Source organism: Pelobates fuscus, chromosome 2, assembly GCF_036172605.1.
Source record: "Pelobates fuscus isolate aPelFus1 chromosome 2, aPelFus1.pri, whole genome shotgun sequence".
In the NCBI taxonomy this organism is placed as follows: domain Eukaryota; kingdom Metazoa; phylum Chordata; class Amphibia; order Anura; family Pelobatidae; genus Pelobates; species Pelobates fuscus.
The window spans coordinates 306763727-306777281 of NC_086318.1; the positions used below are offsets into that span (position 1 = coordinate 306763727).

The 13555-nt window shown below is 39.1% G+C and overlaps 1 protein-coding gene across 1 annotated transcript in view; it reads right to left on the bottom strand.

Annotated features, from left to right (window-relative positions):
* Positions 1–12913, bottom strand: part of DSE (dermatan sulfate epimerase) — a 61805-nt gene extending 48892 nt beyond the window's left edge. Inside the window, exon 1 of the mRNA XM_063443497.1 lies at positions 12892–12913. The gene's annotated coding sequence lies outside the window, so the exon portion shown is untranslated. The remainder of the gene's footprint in view (positions 1–12891) is intronic.
* Positions 12914–13555: the final 642 nt, after the last annotated feature.

Below are 13555 nucleotides of genomic sequence, written 5' to 3' on the forward strand. Positions count from 1 at the left end.
AGTAGCTTGCCAGACACCACAAGAGCCTCCTGTATGTGATTAAAGTTCAATTTACAGAGCAAGAGATACAATTGTTTAAGGTAAATTACATCTGATTGAAAGTTAAGAAAAAGACTTTTTTTTTTTCATGCAGGCTCTGTCAATCATGGCCTGGGGAGGTGTGGCAAGGGATGTATAAACAGAAACAAAGTGATTTAACTCCTAAATGGCAGTGAATTGAGGAGTAAAACTTGAGCGGCATGATCTATACACTAAAACTGCTTCATTAAGCTAAAGTTGTTTAGGTGACTATAGTGTTCCTTTAATTACACTGCTTTTTACCACCATTAAGCAGCAAAGACTACAAGAACTTTAACATCAGCTACTCCGTTAGAAATCTGTTTACAGCGTGAATTCTCCGGAATCTAAAGCAAATATGTCATGTGTGGTCAAATTAGCACTGCATATCTAACAAACACTGCTTCTAACAGGAAAAACAAGTGTTTCTACAGAATCGTCAAATTACTATAACTGAAAGAATTTCATTCTGCACAATTTTATGTTCCAATGATTGACACAGGTTATACAACTCTTTACGAAATGTTCTCAAACCGAATATACATGCAAATCATTATCTAACATTCATATGCATTAAAAAAATCCTCATTTTCTAAGTCCATTTCTAGCATTTTTTTATTTTTTTTATTAACTCAAGCAAAATAGATTCATAGGGTGAAGCAGCATATACACACAGCGGGGCAAACGGGGCAGCTGCCCCGGGCCCAGTTGTTCCTGGGTGGCCCGAAGCAGCTGCACCGCGGGCCCCCCTGGCCCTCAAGCATTTCTCCCACCCGCCGGTGTATAATATATATATATATATATATATACAGACAGTTCTTGAAAAAGACCCTGAGGGGTCGAAACGAAACGTCGAATCACAGGACTTACATGTTGATGTAAACGACTTTTATCAATAAATTCACTATTAAGAAGTCCTTCTGAGTGCTCCACTTTATTGCTGGATATATATGGGACGCCGGAAGCACCGAAGGCAAGATATATCTATACATCATTCAGGGGTGAGTGCCTAAAGTATTATTTTGTTTATATATACAGACACACACACACACACATCTCCTGTCTTAATTTGTATAAAAGTTTAGAAACATTTTTCTCTCTTGCTGTACACCAGGCACATACATCATTTTTTACATTCGGAACTGATAAATTGTAACAGTCCCACAAAGGCAACTTACAAGAGCTGTCTGTGACTTACAATAGCAGACTTCCCAAATTCCCCCCAGGTGCACAGATCCTGTTTGAACTTATTCTGAATACACTGATCAGTCACGAAATTAGAAAACCCTGCCCCTCTCATATTGCCAAACAGCTCCGATGCATCGAGGCATGGACTCCAGAAGATCTCTGAAGGTGTCCTGTGATATCTTGCAACAAACTTTAGCATCAGTTCCTTTAAGTCCAACAATTTAGGAGGTAGGGGCCTCGAAGGTTCAGATTTGTTGTTCCAGCACATCCCATAGATGCTCAATTGCATTGAGATAACATTGTCATGTCCCTCAAAATCAGTTCTGAACAATTTTTGCAGTGTGGCAGGCAGCATTATCCTACTGAGGCAGGCCACTGCTATCAGGGAACACCATTGCCATAAAAGGGTAATTGTGGTCTGCAACAATCTTTAGGTAGGTGGTACAGGCTATGCCCCTGATCAAAAAGAAAATGTGATTCATCAGACCAGATGACAGTTTTCCATTGCTTCATGGTCCAGTTCTGACACTTGTGTCACCATTGAAGGTGCCATCGGTGTTGGACAGGGGCACTCTGATAGTTCTGCAGCTATGCATCATCATACGCAGCAAACTTGGTGTGTGTGTGGGTGTATGTTCTATCATAGCCAGCTTTCCATTTTTCAACAATTTGAGCTACAGTAGCTCTTCTGTGTGATCAGACCAGATCGGATAGCTGTCACTCACAATGTGCATCAATGAGCCTTAAGCGCCCATTACCCTAATTATCATTACTGACATTTACAAAAGCGCCAACATATTCTATAGCGCTGTACAATTGGGGGGGGGGGGGGGAGGAAACAATACAATATAAACAGACTAATACAAAAAGGAAGAAAGACCAGACTGTGAGCTTACAATCTAATGCCAGTTTACTGGTTGTCCTTCCACTTTTGATATGTACTAACCAATGCATACTGGGAACACCGCACAAGACTTGCAATTTTAGAGATGCTCTGTTACAGTTGTCTATCCATCACTATTTGGCACTTGTCAAAGTCACTGAGATCTTTTCGCTTGCCCATTTCTGCTGCTTCCAATGCATTAAATTAAAGAACCGACTTCACTTACTGCCTAAAATATCTCACCCCTTGACAGTGTCATGGCTCCCGATGATTCTGTCGGCGTGGCGCACTGAAACATAGCTGCTACGCCAACAGAAAACTCATATTGTTACCTTGGTCGCAGCAAACCGCTGCCTGGTCCCCAGCGAGTACGGCGTTCCTACAGACCCCGGCCGCTGCGGTTTTGGTTTTAATAAGAGACTTCCCTCCGCCCACATCAAAGATGTGCGTGCCTAGTCACATCAGACGCGCATGCACGTTTTGGTCATACAGCCAGTTACAGCCTATGGATGGTTATTTAAACCCAAATGACCTTTATGTTAGTGCTCTGCCGTGGTTTCCACTACCTGGTTATCCAAGAGTGTGTTCCTGATTGCGTTTTTCTAGTATTTTGACTTTAGCTTCGTTTTGACTTCCCTGATTTCTGGTATCCTTGACTTCTGGCTTTCCTCATCGTTGTGTCTCTTTCTGTGTCCCTGACCTCGGCAAGTATCTTGACTATTCCAGCCATTCTAAGGTCCGGTTAGACGTTATCCTTAGTCCTAGGTGTGATACTATTCTGCGTACTGGATCAACTATAATCCTGACAGACAGGTGCCATTGTAACGATAATGTTCACTTCATCTATGATTTTAAAGTTGAGGCTGTATATATAACAGACACAATTATTCACCTCTGGATTGTTTTCTTGGTTATGAACCTTAAACAATTTTCACTAAAATGAATAACCATGAGAGTTTAAACCAGAATACCGGGCACGAAACCTCTAGTGTTATTCACTCCTGTTTAAAGCACAGAGGGAAGGCAATAATCACAATTGTAAATAGAGAAATAAATAAGAAAAAAATAATAAAACCGTATCATTGTGAGAATTTACTATAACATTAAAAATGCATCTATTGAATAAAAAATATGGAATATTTAAAAAACACTAATAAAAATGTAAAATATTAATGAGCAAGAATTGCAATAAAGAAAGTTATTAATACTGATGCAAAATGAAAAAAAAAAAATGTGCATTAGGAATTCCCCATAGGAAAGGATTGCATCAATCGGGGTTTTTCCAAATGCTGGACATTTTCATGCAAAGTGTGAGAACGCCCAGCTTTGTTTCATAAAGTTAAACTCTATGAAACAGCAAGAAGCGCCTCTAGCGTCTATCTGATAGGCAGCCAATAAAGCCAGTCTTAACCTTGCAATATAAACATTCCAGTTTCTTTTAAACTGCAATGGTTTAGATTGCAGGATTAAAGGGACAGTGCACCCAGACCACTTCGATGAGATGAAGTGGTCTGGGTGCCTATAGTGTCCCTTTAAGTCCACCCTATCTCCATAGCTTTGTTAGAGCTGGAGTGGATCATTTCCCTGGGGGTCTAATTGAGCTGTGCTGAAATCTTCACCTAATACTTTTACTCAGGAACCAACAGGAAGTATTTTAGAATTAGGGAAGTTGGATAGAAGAGGCAGAGGACTGCAACATACTTATTTATTGTAAAACTATAAAAAAAATACAAATTAAAAAAAAGATTGTATTTGATATCCATTAATGATTTGATCGTAGACTAAACATTTATCAATTCAAAAGCACAAAGTAGCTTTATAGCTTCCTTAAAAATGTTCTTCTGGACACACATGCGTTTTTTTTATTTATGCAGATCTGTCTCCTGCTCTATCTAACCCTTCACCTCTCAAGAATGCCAGGAATTTTTGGTCCTACCTTCAGGGATTGCTGGATCGGTGTTGTTCCAGACAAAATAAAATGCACTTTTAAAATAATTATTCTATGTTCGCAGTCTAGAACACATGGATATTTGCATTTCTTTATATACATGGACCTAAAAAAAAAATATAATAATATATAAAATATATATACATTTTATTTTAAATCTTCCTGCTGTGAATCAGCAAGTTTTAGTATTTAAAGAAATACTTAAAACTCCCAAAGCACATCAGCATATCTATGTAGAATTTTAGCATAAAATTGACAAGTTCCAGCACTTTTATAACCCTTCCCTTTGTAGCAACACCCAGCTTTAAACCAGGGAGAAAGTTCCTCTACATATTTGGTTTGAATGCTGCTCTACAGGAAGCATTGCCAATGCAATACAGCAATTGCCATACATTGCCCTGCCTCCCAATGCTTCTTTAGACTAAGACGCATTCCTGGGGTTGTAGCTTGCTGAGGGCATAGCACAGTGTCAGGGACCAAGAATATATATTTTTTTGTCATTAATTTCTTTGTTTATCTGCTGATGATTTATTAAAAGATAGGAAGGCACAACAAAAGGCATCAATTTACATTGTATACATCTGCTATCATTTCCGCTAACAGACTATAGCCCGACCAGGCTCCTAGGTTCCCATGATGGTGCTTAACCCCTTAAAGGGACACTCCAGGCACCCAGACCACTTCTGCCCATTGGAGTAGTCTGGGTGCCAACTCCCACAACTCTTAACCCTGCAAGTGTAATTATTGCAGTTTTTTATAACCTGCAATAATTACCTTGCAGGGTTAACTCCACCTCTAGTGGCTGTCTACTAGACAGCCACTAGAGGGCACTTCCGTGTCCCTAGCACAGGAAACCTGTGCTAGAGCGTCGCTGGAAGTCCTCACGCTGCGTCGCTCATTTCCCCATAGGAAAGCATTGAAAAGCATTTTCAATGCTTTCCTATGGGGAGCTCTAATGCGCATGTGCGGCATTGCCGCACATGCGCATTAGGTCTCCCCGGCCGGTGGGCGGGATCAGTCTCGCCCACCGGCCGATGCAATCACTGGGAGGAGCGGCGGCGGAGGAAGAAGCAGCGACGTGGGACATCGTCGCTGCCTCTGGTAAGTTACTGAAGGGGTTTTCACCCCTACAGCACCCGGGAATTGGGAGGGTGGGAGGGAGAGGGGACCTGCAGTGGATTGTTTTCCTGGCACTGGAGTTTCCCTTTAACCCCTTAAGGACCAAACTTCTGGAATAAAAGGGAATCATGACATGTCACACATGTCATGTGTCCTTAAGGGGTTAAGGACACGACATGTGTGACATATCATGATTCCCTTTTATTCCAGAAGTTTGGTCCTTAAGGGGTTAAAGGGACACTGTAGGCACTCAGACCACTTCAGCTGGGTGCAATGTACCATGTTCCTTAACCCTTCAGTGGTAATTAATGCAGTTTCTAAGAAACTGTAATAATTACCTCTCAGGGTTAACTCCTCCTCTAGTGGCTGTCTACCAGACATCCACTAGAGGGACGTCCAGGTGCTTAGATGACTTTTGGTTGTTTAAATGACGCTTGACGTCCTCACGCTATACATGAGGATTTCCAGCATCACCGGAATCTCATAGGAAAGCACTGAACAAGTGGCCATTGGAGCATGGGCAGAGCCTGGATTAAGTTCTAACCCCTTCAGCGCCGGGAGAGGGGGCACTATAGAATCCCTTTAACCGCATCAGATTTATTCAGGCCCATAAAAGCCAAATAAAAATATATATAACTATAGTAAAAAAAAGCTCAACTGAAAGTGGGTGAAAAGTAATGTGGTATAAAAACTACTGGGTTTATTCATGCATTGAAAAAATATTCACAGAAAAAAAAGTGCATAATATAGTGCATATCCAGTCTATAATACCAATGCCACAATAATAATAAAGTGCTAAATGCAAACACCCATTAAAAAGGTATACTGACCAAGAGCAGGAGAAATGAAAACCCAGACGTTTTGGCTTGGAAGGCTTCAGGAGGAAGGCTTCAGAGCCGAAACGGCCTTATAACCCAAAAATCCGCAGGGGCCTAATAACTGAAACCAATATGCCTATAATCCCAAAAACTGACCCAAAAAAAAAGAGGCAGTGTGAGACAATTGACAGAAAAACCACATGCTGGCACAGCTAGATTTTGAGATGCCAAACCGCACTCCTGACAAACAGTGAAGTATTTCTACACTCTAGACTCCTCTTAATATAGCATGGGGTTCTATTAAGCCACAAAGCACTTATCCTGTTTACAGCGATTGGCGCACGACTAGCCACACTTTCCCAAGCTTTCTGATCTGTAAGTAACTGTTGGGGTACTATGCAGCAGAGTGGCTTACATTTGCTCCTCTTTTTCTTTTAGTGGGGTTTAGGGTTTGCCTATTCTAGTGGTAAGAGACAGTTTTATTATTCATTCTTGTACCTCCCAGTGCCCATTTGTAGCCTCTCACTTTATTAGACGGCTCTGTCTTCACACTGTTACTCTTAACCTAGATTAGTCAAATTTTGTAAAGTGCATAAGACGATTCTTATTCTTTCCTATACCGTTATTGCACACCATTTACTGGATCTTTTTTTTTTTTTTCTTCATGTTATAGGTTGGATGCCTTATTTTTAGATTTGTATACAATATATGCGCATTGCTAATTCACGTTATTTGTGATTTTTATCTTCAAAATCATAGTTAAGTTTTTTTTGTTGTTGTTGTTTTTTACACACACCATTTGGTAAATATTATAAATATTGAATTTATTTCAGAATTTACCACAGACGTATTACTTTTAACTCCTGCCAGCTCACTTCCTCCCAGCTCACTCCACGCGGGAGGAGCGCGCGCCCAGCCGTGAAGAGGGAGAGCCAGGCAGCAGGGCCGCCACCATAAATTTTTGGGCCCCTAACTCAGCTCAGGGTCTGGGCCCCCTGGGGCCCGCCTCCAAATACCGCCCACTGGGTCCACACACAGACACAAACGCACACACTGATACATACTAACAGACACACATACTGAAACAGACATACAGGCATACATACTGACACACACATACTGAGACATACACACAGGCATACATAGTGACAGACACACATGCAAGAGGACATAAAGACATACATACACACACTCATACATACAGACACACATTCATAATGGCATACAGACATACATTCATAATGGCATACAGACATACATACATACATACAGACTGACATACATGCATATATACAGACTGACATACATGCATATATACAGACTGACATACATGCATACAGACATCCATACACACATACACAGACCTACGTTCATAATGATATGCAGACATACATTCATACTGACATACAGACATACATATATAATGACAGACATACATGTATACATACATAGACATACAGACAGACATACATAAACATACATAGACAGACATACATAGACATACATGCAGTCAGACAGACATAGACATACACACAGACAGACATCCAGACATACATACATACATAGACATACATGCAGACAGACATACACAGACAGACATGCATACACATACACTATTCTTTAGCAGGAATATACAACAGACAAGAGGTTCTTTCCACTGAGACTAGAAGAAAGGTGGTTATTTTACAGTAAGAATAAAAAAAATAAGATGTGGAAGTTTCTGCCAAAAGAGTTTGCCTGATCAATATTCTATAGATAAATATATATATTTTTTAAATAGTCTCTTTTTAAAAACAATATTCAAGTATATATTTAATATGTATATGAACAGATTTTTGATTAAAAAAATAAATCTGATTGCCATTATGTTGTCAAGAAGGATTCCCCCCCCCCCCCCCCCCATTCGTGGCATAACGGATTACAAAATTCATTTATTTTTTTTTGTCTTCGTGAGTCTTTTTTTCCCCCCAATTCAGATTACTATGTAACTAGGTAAGATGTCACATAGTAGCACTATTTATATCAAAACAAACACATTGCACAACCGATCATCTTTGAAATCAATGATAAATAGGTGTCACATTCCATCTATCAATGCAGCATATTTGTCATATTCCTACTATCTTTGCTTTCAAAATAGATAGAGGTACAGCAAACATAAAAGCTATCTATTTACATGGTGTCAAATCAGATATTTTATTTTTAAAATGTACATAAATTACATATATTTTGTATTGTAGCCACATAGAAATGATAGAGAGAAGAAAAAAATTGCATTTTGGAGGGCAGCAATTTAAGATTTTTATTTGAAGAGTCTAAAAATATCATTGTCCAGTATTAGCATCAAGAACCTCCTAAAACAGTACATTTTGTTTATTTTATGCATGAGCTTTAATTTGTAAATTCAACTACATTCTTTAATAGAGTTTCATTCATGACATAAGTGCAACTGCAGTTAAATACCTCCAAAATGTATTCCTCTGTATCTGTATATGGAAAATCCCTTTAAACGTATATGTTTTGAATTTATGTAGCCAAAAGTGTTTCCTTCTACAAAATGCTGTTTTTGATAAAAAAAAGTTAAAAAAAATTTTAAAAAAATCTATAGCTTTTGTCACACTTGCCATGACTCAGAAGCACCACTTGACAGCAAGAACAAAAATACAGAACATTTACAGGCCCTTTAAAATGTATTTATTTTTTTCATGGGGAAGAGGAACCGTACAAGAATAAGGAAGGCTGCAACAGAATAGAAAACGTTAATATCGCGGCCAGTAAAAGGTTGAAAAGTACCGAAAAAGCATAGGAGAAGAAGAAGGGCTCTACTTATGAGTAGATGAAGGGTAAAAAGACATTTACGAGTTAAGGGGGAAAAAAAACAAAATTCATTTCTGTGAATGGGAAGAGGCATGGAATGGTGAAAAACAAATGGATACGGGGAGACCATTATATGACCCATCCTAGAGGACAAACATTTATTCTACTATTAAATTTAATGTAAGTAGTGGAAAACAATGTCTTAAATTGCTCCATGTCCTTCCACTGGTGACAGTGGCAGTCTGGATCCAATCCTTCACATTAAGAAACTATCCATCTAAAAAGTATATGAAGATTTACCAACCTCACTCTGTAGGGCTTTAATCCTGCTTCAAAGAAAATGCCTAGCACATAGTGACAGCATGGGACTCATTAGACATGTACTAATCTAGCACAGGAGTCTGTAAAACACTAGGGTGTTTGGCTTATACCTGGTATGGATTCCTAGAAGAACACAGGAGTTTCTTTAAATTTACCCACTTCCAAGTAAAAGCTGTTAGACTTTAAACACAGTTCCCATTTATCTAAAGTGCCTTTGCTGATTTGTTGATCATGAGCACAATGCCCTACCTGGCTTATGTCTTTAGTCGCCCTCTCCCTGTCTGCTGTTTATTAACTGGACCTTGATTTTTGTCCCCCAGTTTGGAGCTTCTTGGTTCTCTAGATGTCGTTGTTATTATTACTCCAGCTGTTCCCCAGCCATTCCTACTGAACCATGTGATGGAACTGTATACAGGTCTGAATACAGTTTAATGAAGCCTTTTTAGTTTATGCCTCTGAAGTCTCACTGCTTCTCTGCCATTTAGGAGTTAGATCACTTTTGTTTCTGTTTTTGTAGCCTTAGCCACACTTCTCTGGTTGTGACTCACATAAGCTACATGGAAAAAAATGTGTTTCATTTTCAATCAGATGTTAACTTACTGTAGAAGTTTTTATCTCCTACTCTATAAAATAAAATCTCCCTCACATACAGGAGGCTCTTGCGGGGCCTACTAGGCTATTACCAGAGCAGGAGATAAGAAATTCTAAATTAAACAGAATGAGAAATAAAGGAAGTGTAAACATTAGATGACACTTTACAGAGAGTGCTTAGGAAGGCTGTGCAAATCACATGCAGGGAGGTGTGGCTAGGGATGTATACAAAAGTGATTTAACTCCTAAATGTCAGACAATTGAGCAGTGAGACTGCAGGGACATGATCTATACACCAAAACTACTTAATTACACTAAAGTTGTTTTGTGCCAATAGTGTCCCTTTAAGTCCCTTGGGATAATTAGTATGAAAGTGGTACAGAGTTATAAAGGTGTGGGAACAAAAAAGAACAACAAACTTGCTGTTTCCATGGCTACTGCCCATTTAAGAAAATTGTATCCCTGTTAAGCAATCTAGCTGCAGATAAATATCCACCCCTACCTCACTGTCATGTAATGTGATATGTTTCTTGTAATTTACTTCACCCAGCACTTAACTTAAAGCTCATATTGGAATGATTAATATTTGCTTACCAGTACCAGCGCCTCACTGCACCACATTCTGGAAGCTCTCTGTCACGGTTACTAATGGAAATCTAGGGAGCAAGATCTATGGTGTGGTTTGTACATATCTCTGCTCCATGTCTTTGAACATTAACAGATGTTTTATAACGCGTTTTATTATATATTTCTCATTACTGTCAATGAGCAGTCTACCATGCATGGAGATCCCACACTGATATTTATTTATTTATTTTAAGAACCATTGGGAGCCCCTGGTTCGTTATTAATAACATTACTAAATACGTAGATTACCAGTGCTCTGTGTACTATGTAGACTTGATAATGTGTGTGACATCAGTGGGACACGTAATAGACCAAAAATAGTCCTTTTTAGACCCTGATGGTGTCCCTCTAGTTTGCCCTGTGAAAAAATGACACAGGAACATGGCCATGCAAATTATACCATGTGTAGCTGTTGACACTTTGAGAGTGGTTTGTGCACATCTAGAACATACAAAGCCTACAAAACACATACACTGTGGAAATTTTCAATTGGTACTAAATGAAGCAGTACAGGTTCAAGTTCAATACGACTTACTATGTCATCAAGGGTTTTACTTCACAGACAATTAAGACAACAGTGTGTCATGAGGGCAAACAACGGTTTGAACTTCTAACAGTCCATTCAGAATGGGTAGCATAAATCAAATAAAAGATTTTTAGAAATGAGAATGTCACCTCCTTGGCTAGCTGAGCCAGAGTGTATGGAATGAATACAATGGATTCTCAGCAGTAGCTATTGACATCCAAAGGCTTTGAATGACAGTAACATCGAGATAGTAAAGATCATGTCATGTCAGATTACGTTTTTAAAGCAGGAATAAGAAGGGCTGTTAAAAATGATCCCACATATTTCAGTATTTCCTGATAAATTTGGGGAATTAAGTAGTGAAAGCTGTAGATTTAAAGTGCAAACTCTCAAGGACACTTCAAACTCAACTTCTGGAATATTATATCATTAAAGCTGATAAGTCTGCTTAGTAGAAAATGTTTACATTACTTTAACCCCTTAAGGACCAAACTTCTGGAATAAAAGGGAATCATGACATGTCACACATGTCATGTGTCCTTAAGGGGTTAAGGGGTTAAAGTGAGGATTATTCACCAAACTAGAAATTACGATGAACTGACAATAATTACAAACTCTGGCCAAAATATCTGGACTGGAAAAATGGTTAATTTCAAGAAAATTTCCAGGTTGATAATTTTGGCCTACAAATGTTAAATTCCCTTATCAGTTATAGGCAATTCCTGCTTTCGTGAAAAAAAATCCACCATTATAAAATGTAAATAAAACAAAGGAACATAGGTTAAACAATTCAAAATCTCACAACAGCTCAATTGAAAACCATATTTTATTAGAAGAGAAAAAACATTGCTTCTATTTTGCCCTTTTATATTACTTGTGTTATACTGTGAAATAATAAAACCTACAGTCTCAACTGTATAAAAGTGTGTTTCTGGAAATTTCAACAAATGGCCAGTGTGCAGGACTAGAACAGTAATTGAATTATTGCAATTATTTTACTCACTGTAACAATCTTTTCAAAGTCTTCTGTTTCTGATATCGGTATTAGATGAAAAATATACATTTAATAATAGAGTTGCATGTATGGGGTAATTCACTAAGCTAATGGTTGTAGAAAATGCAATATTTTAGGTAAAAATAGTCCAACTGAAATAACAAGAGAAAAGAAAAAAAAAAGGAAAAAATGTTGGGCTGGTCTACTATAGACTATAATTATTCCTGTAGTTCCTTCTACAAAATTAATTAAAATAGCTAATCAGATAACACTTACCAACAGAAATAATACCATCACGTTTCGTTAGAAGGGCAGGATACTATTATTTTAAAATAATTCTCAAAGAAGAAATTAACCTTTTTGCTGATTAAACAATGAGGACTTCTGTAATACTTACTGAAACATAATAAATTCCATTGACTTAGGGCACTTTCTAAAAAGATGCTGCCTGCAGGGCAGCAGTTATTTTAATGAGGCCTTGCATTGCACAACTGAGAGAAATTCTTCCAAGTAAATAAAATAAATGCCTGCATTTTCCGCACGTGTCTGAGTTTTAAAATAAAATAAAAAAAACACTACTTAACTCCATATACTGAAGTCTCGGTAACTGGCAGCGATCATACATACCATATTCATTATTAAAGCACCACAGGAAGTGCTAAAAACTCATTTACTACCTGCATTTTATAGCAGCGCTCTTTTTAGCTCTGGTGAAGTATGGAGTACATTTAGCAATAATGTGCAAAAATAAAAAAGGTGTTAAGTGCTAAACAAAGGACCCCCCTATGGAACGCCCCTGATAATTGTTCAACATTCTGATTTACAATAAAAGAACATTTGACCTCCTTCACTAGTCTGATGTGAATTAAAGGGCTGCTTCTATATCTCCCTCCCTCTGTTTACAATAAACTTTCTTTGATTCGCGTAGAATCCCCCCATATTCCCTGCCAGGTTCTATTACCCCATGTATCCCCACTAAACAGTGAAGTTTTCAGAACTTACCCGGGATCTCGAACCGAAGTCCTCAGCGATCAGAGCTGGAACTGGTCGCTGCGCCCACGGGACCCTCGCTGCGCCACTCCTAGCGCTGGGACCGCGGTCTCCCCTTCGAGAAGGCGCAGAGCATCCTCGGGAAGGGCATGCACGCCTCCTGGAGGCAGAGGATCAAGCACAGGGTCCGAGCCAGCGGTGGAGGTCACTGGGAGGACACTTGTACGACTGCCGCTACTCCGTGAGGTCCCGGTGTGCCCACCAGGATGGGCTTTAGCAGAAAACTACAACTCCCAGCATCCCCAGAGAAAAAGAAAATGCATTGAGAAACTTTGTACTAGGTGCCCCCTCCTGCGGCTGCTGTAAAGAAGCATGAGCCGCGTTGGCAATGTAGCCCCACCCCAAGCAGTGATTTTAACCCTAATATACTGTAGCCGGAGCAAGGCGGGGGAGGGGAGAGGAGAAAGGGGGGCTCTCTGCATTCTTCTGAGCTTTGCAACGTCAGCACTGGAGTGACCAGGAGCTCCCTCCCTCTGCTCCCCTAAGTTTCCACTAGGAAAGGGAAATAGAAGTTGTTCAATAGGAGAGAAATCACAAAATGTAGAGGAGGTGATATAATAATGATGATTATGACATTTAATAAAGTACAAGTTGTACTAAATCAGGCAGATATAGG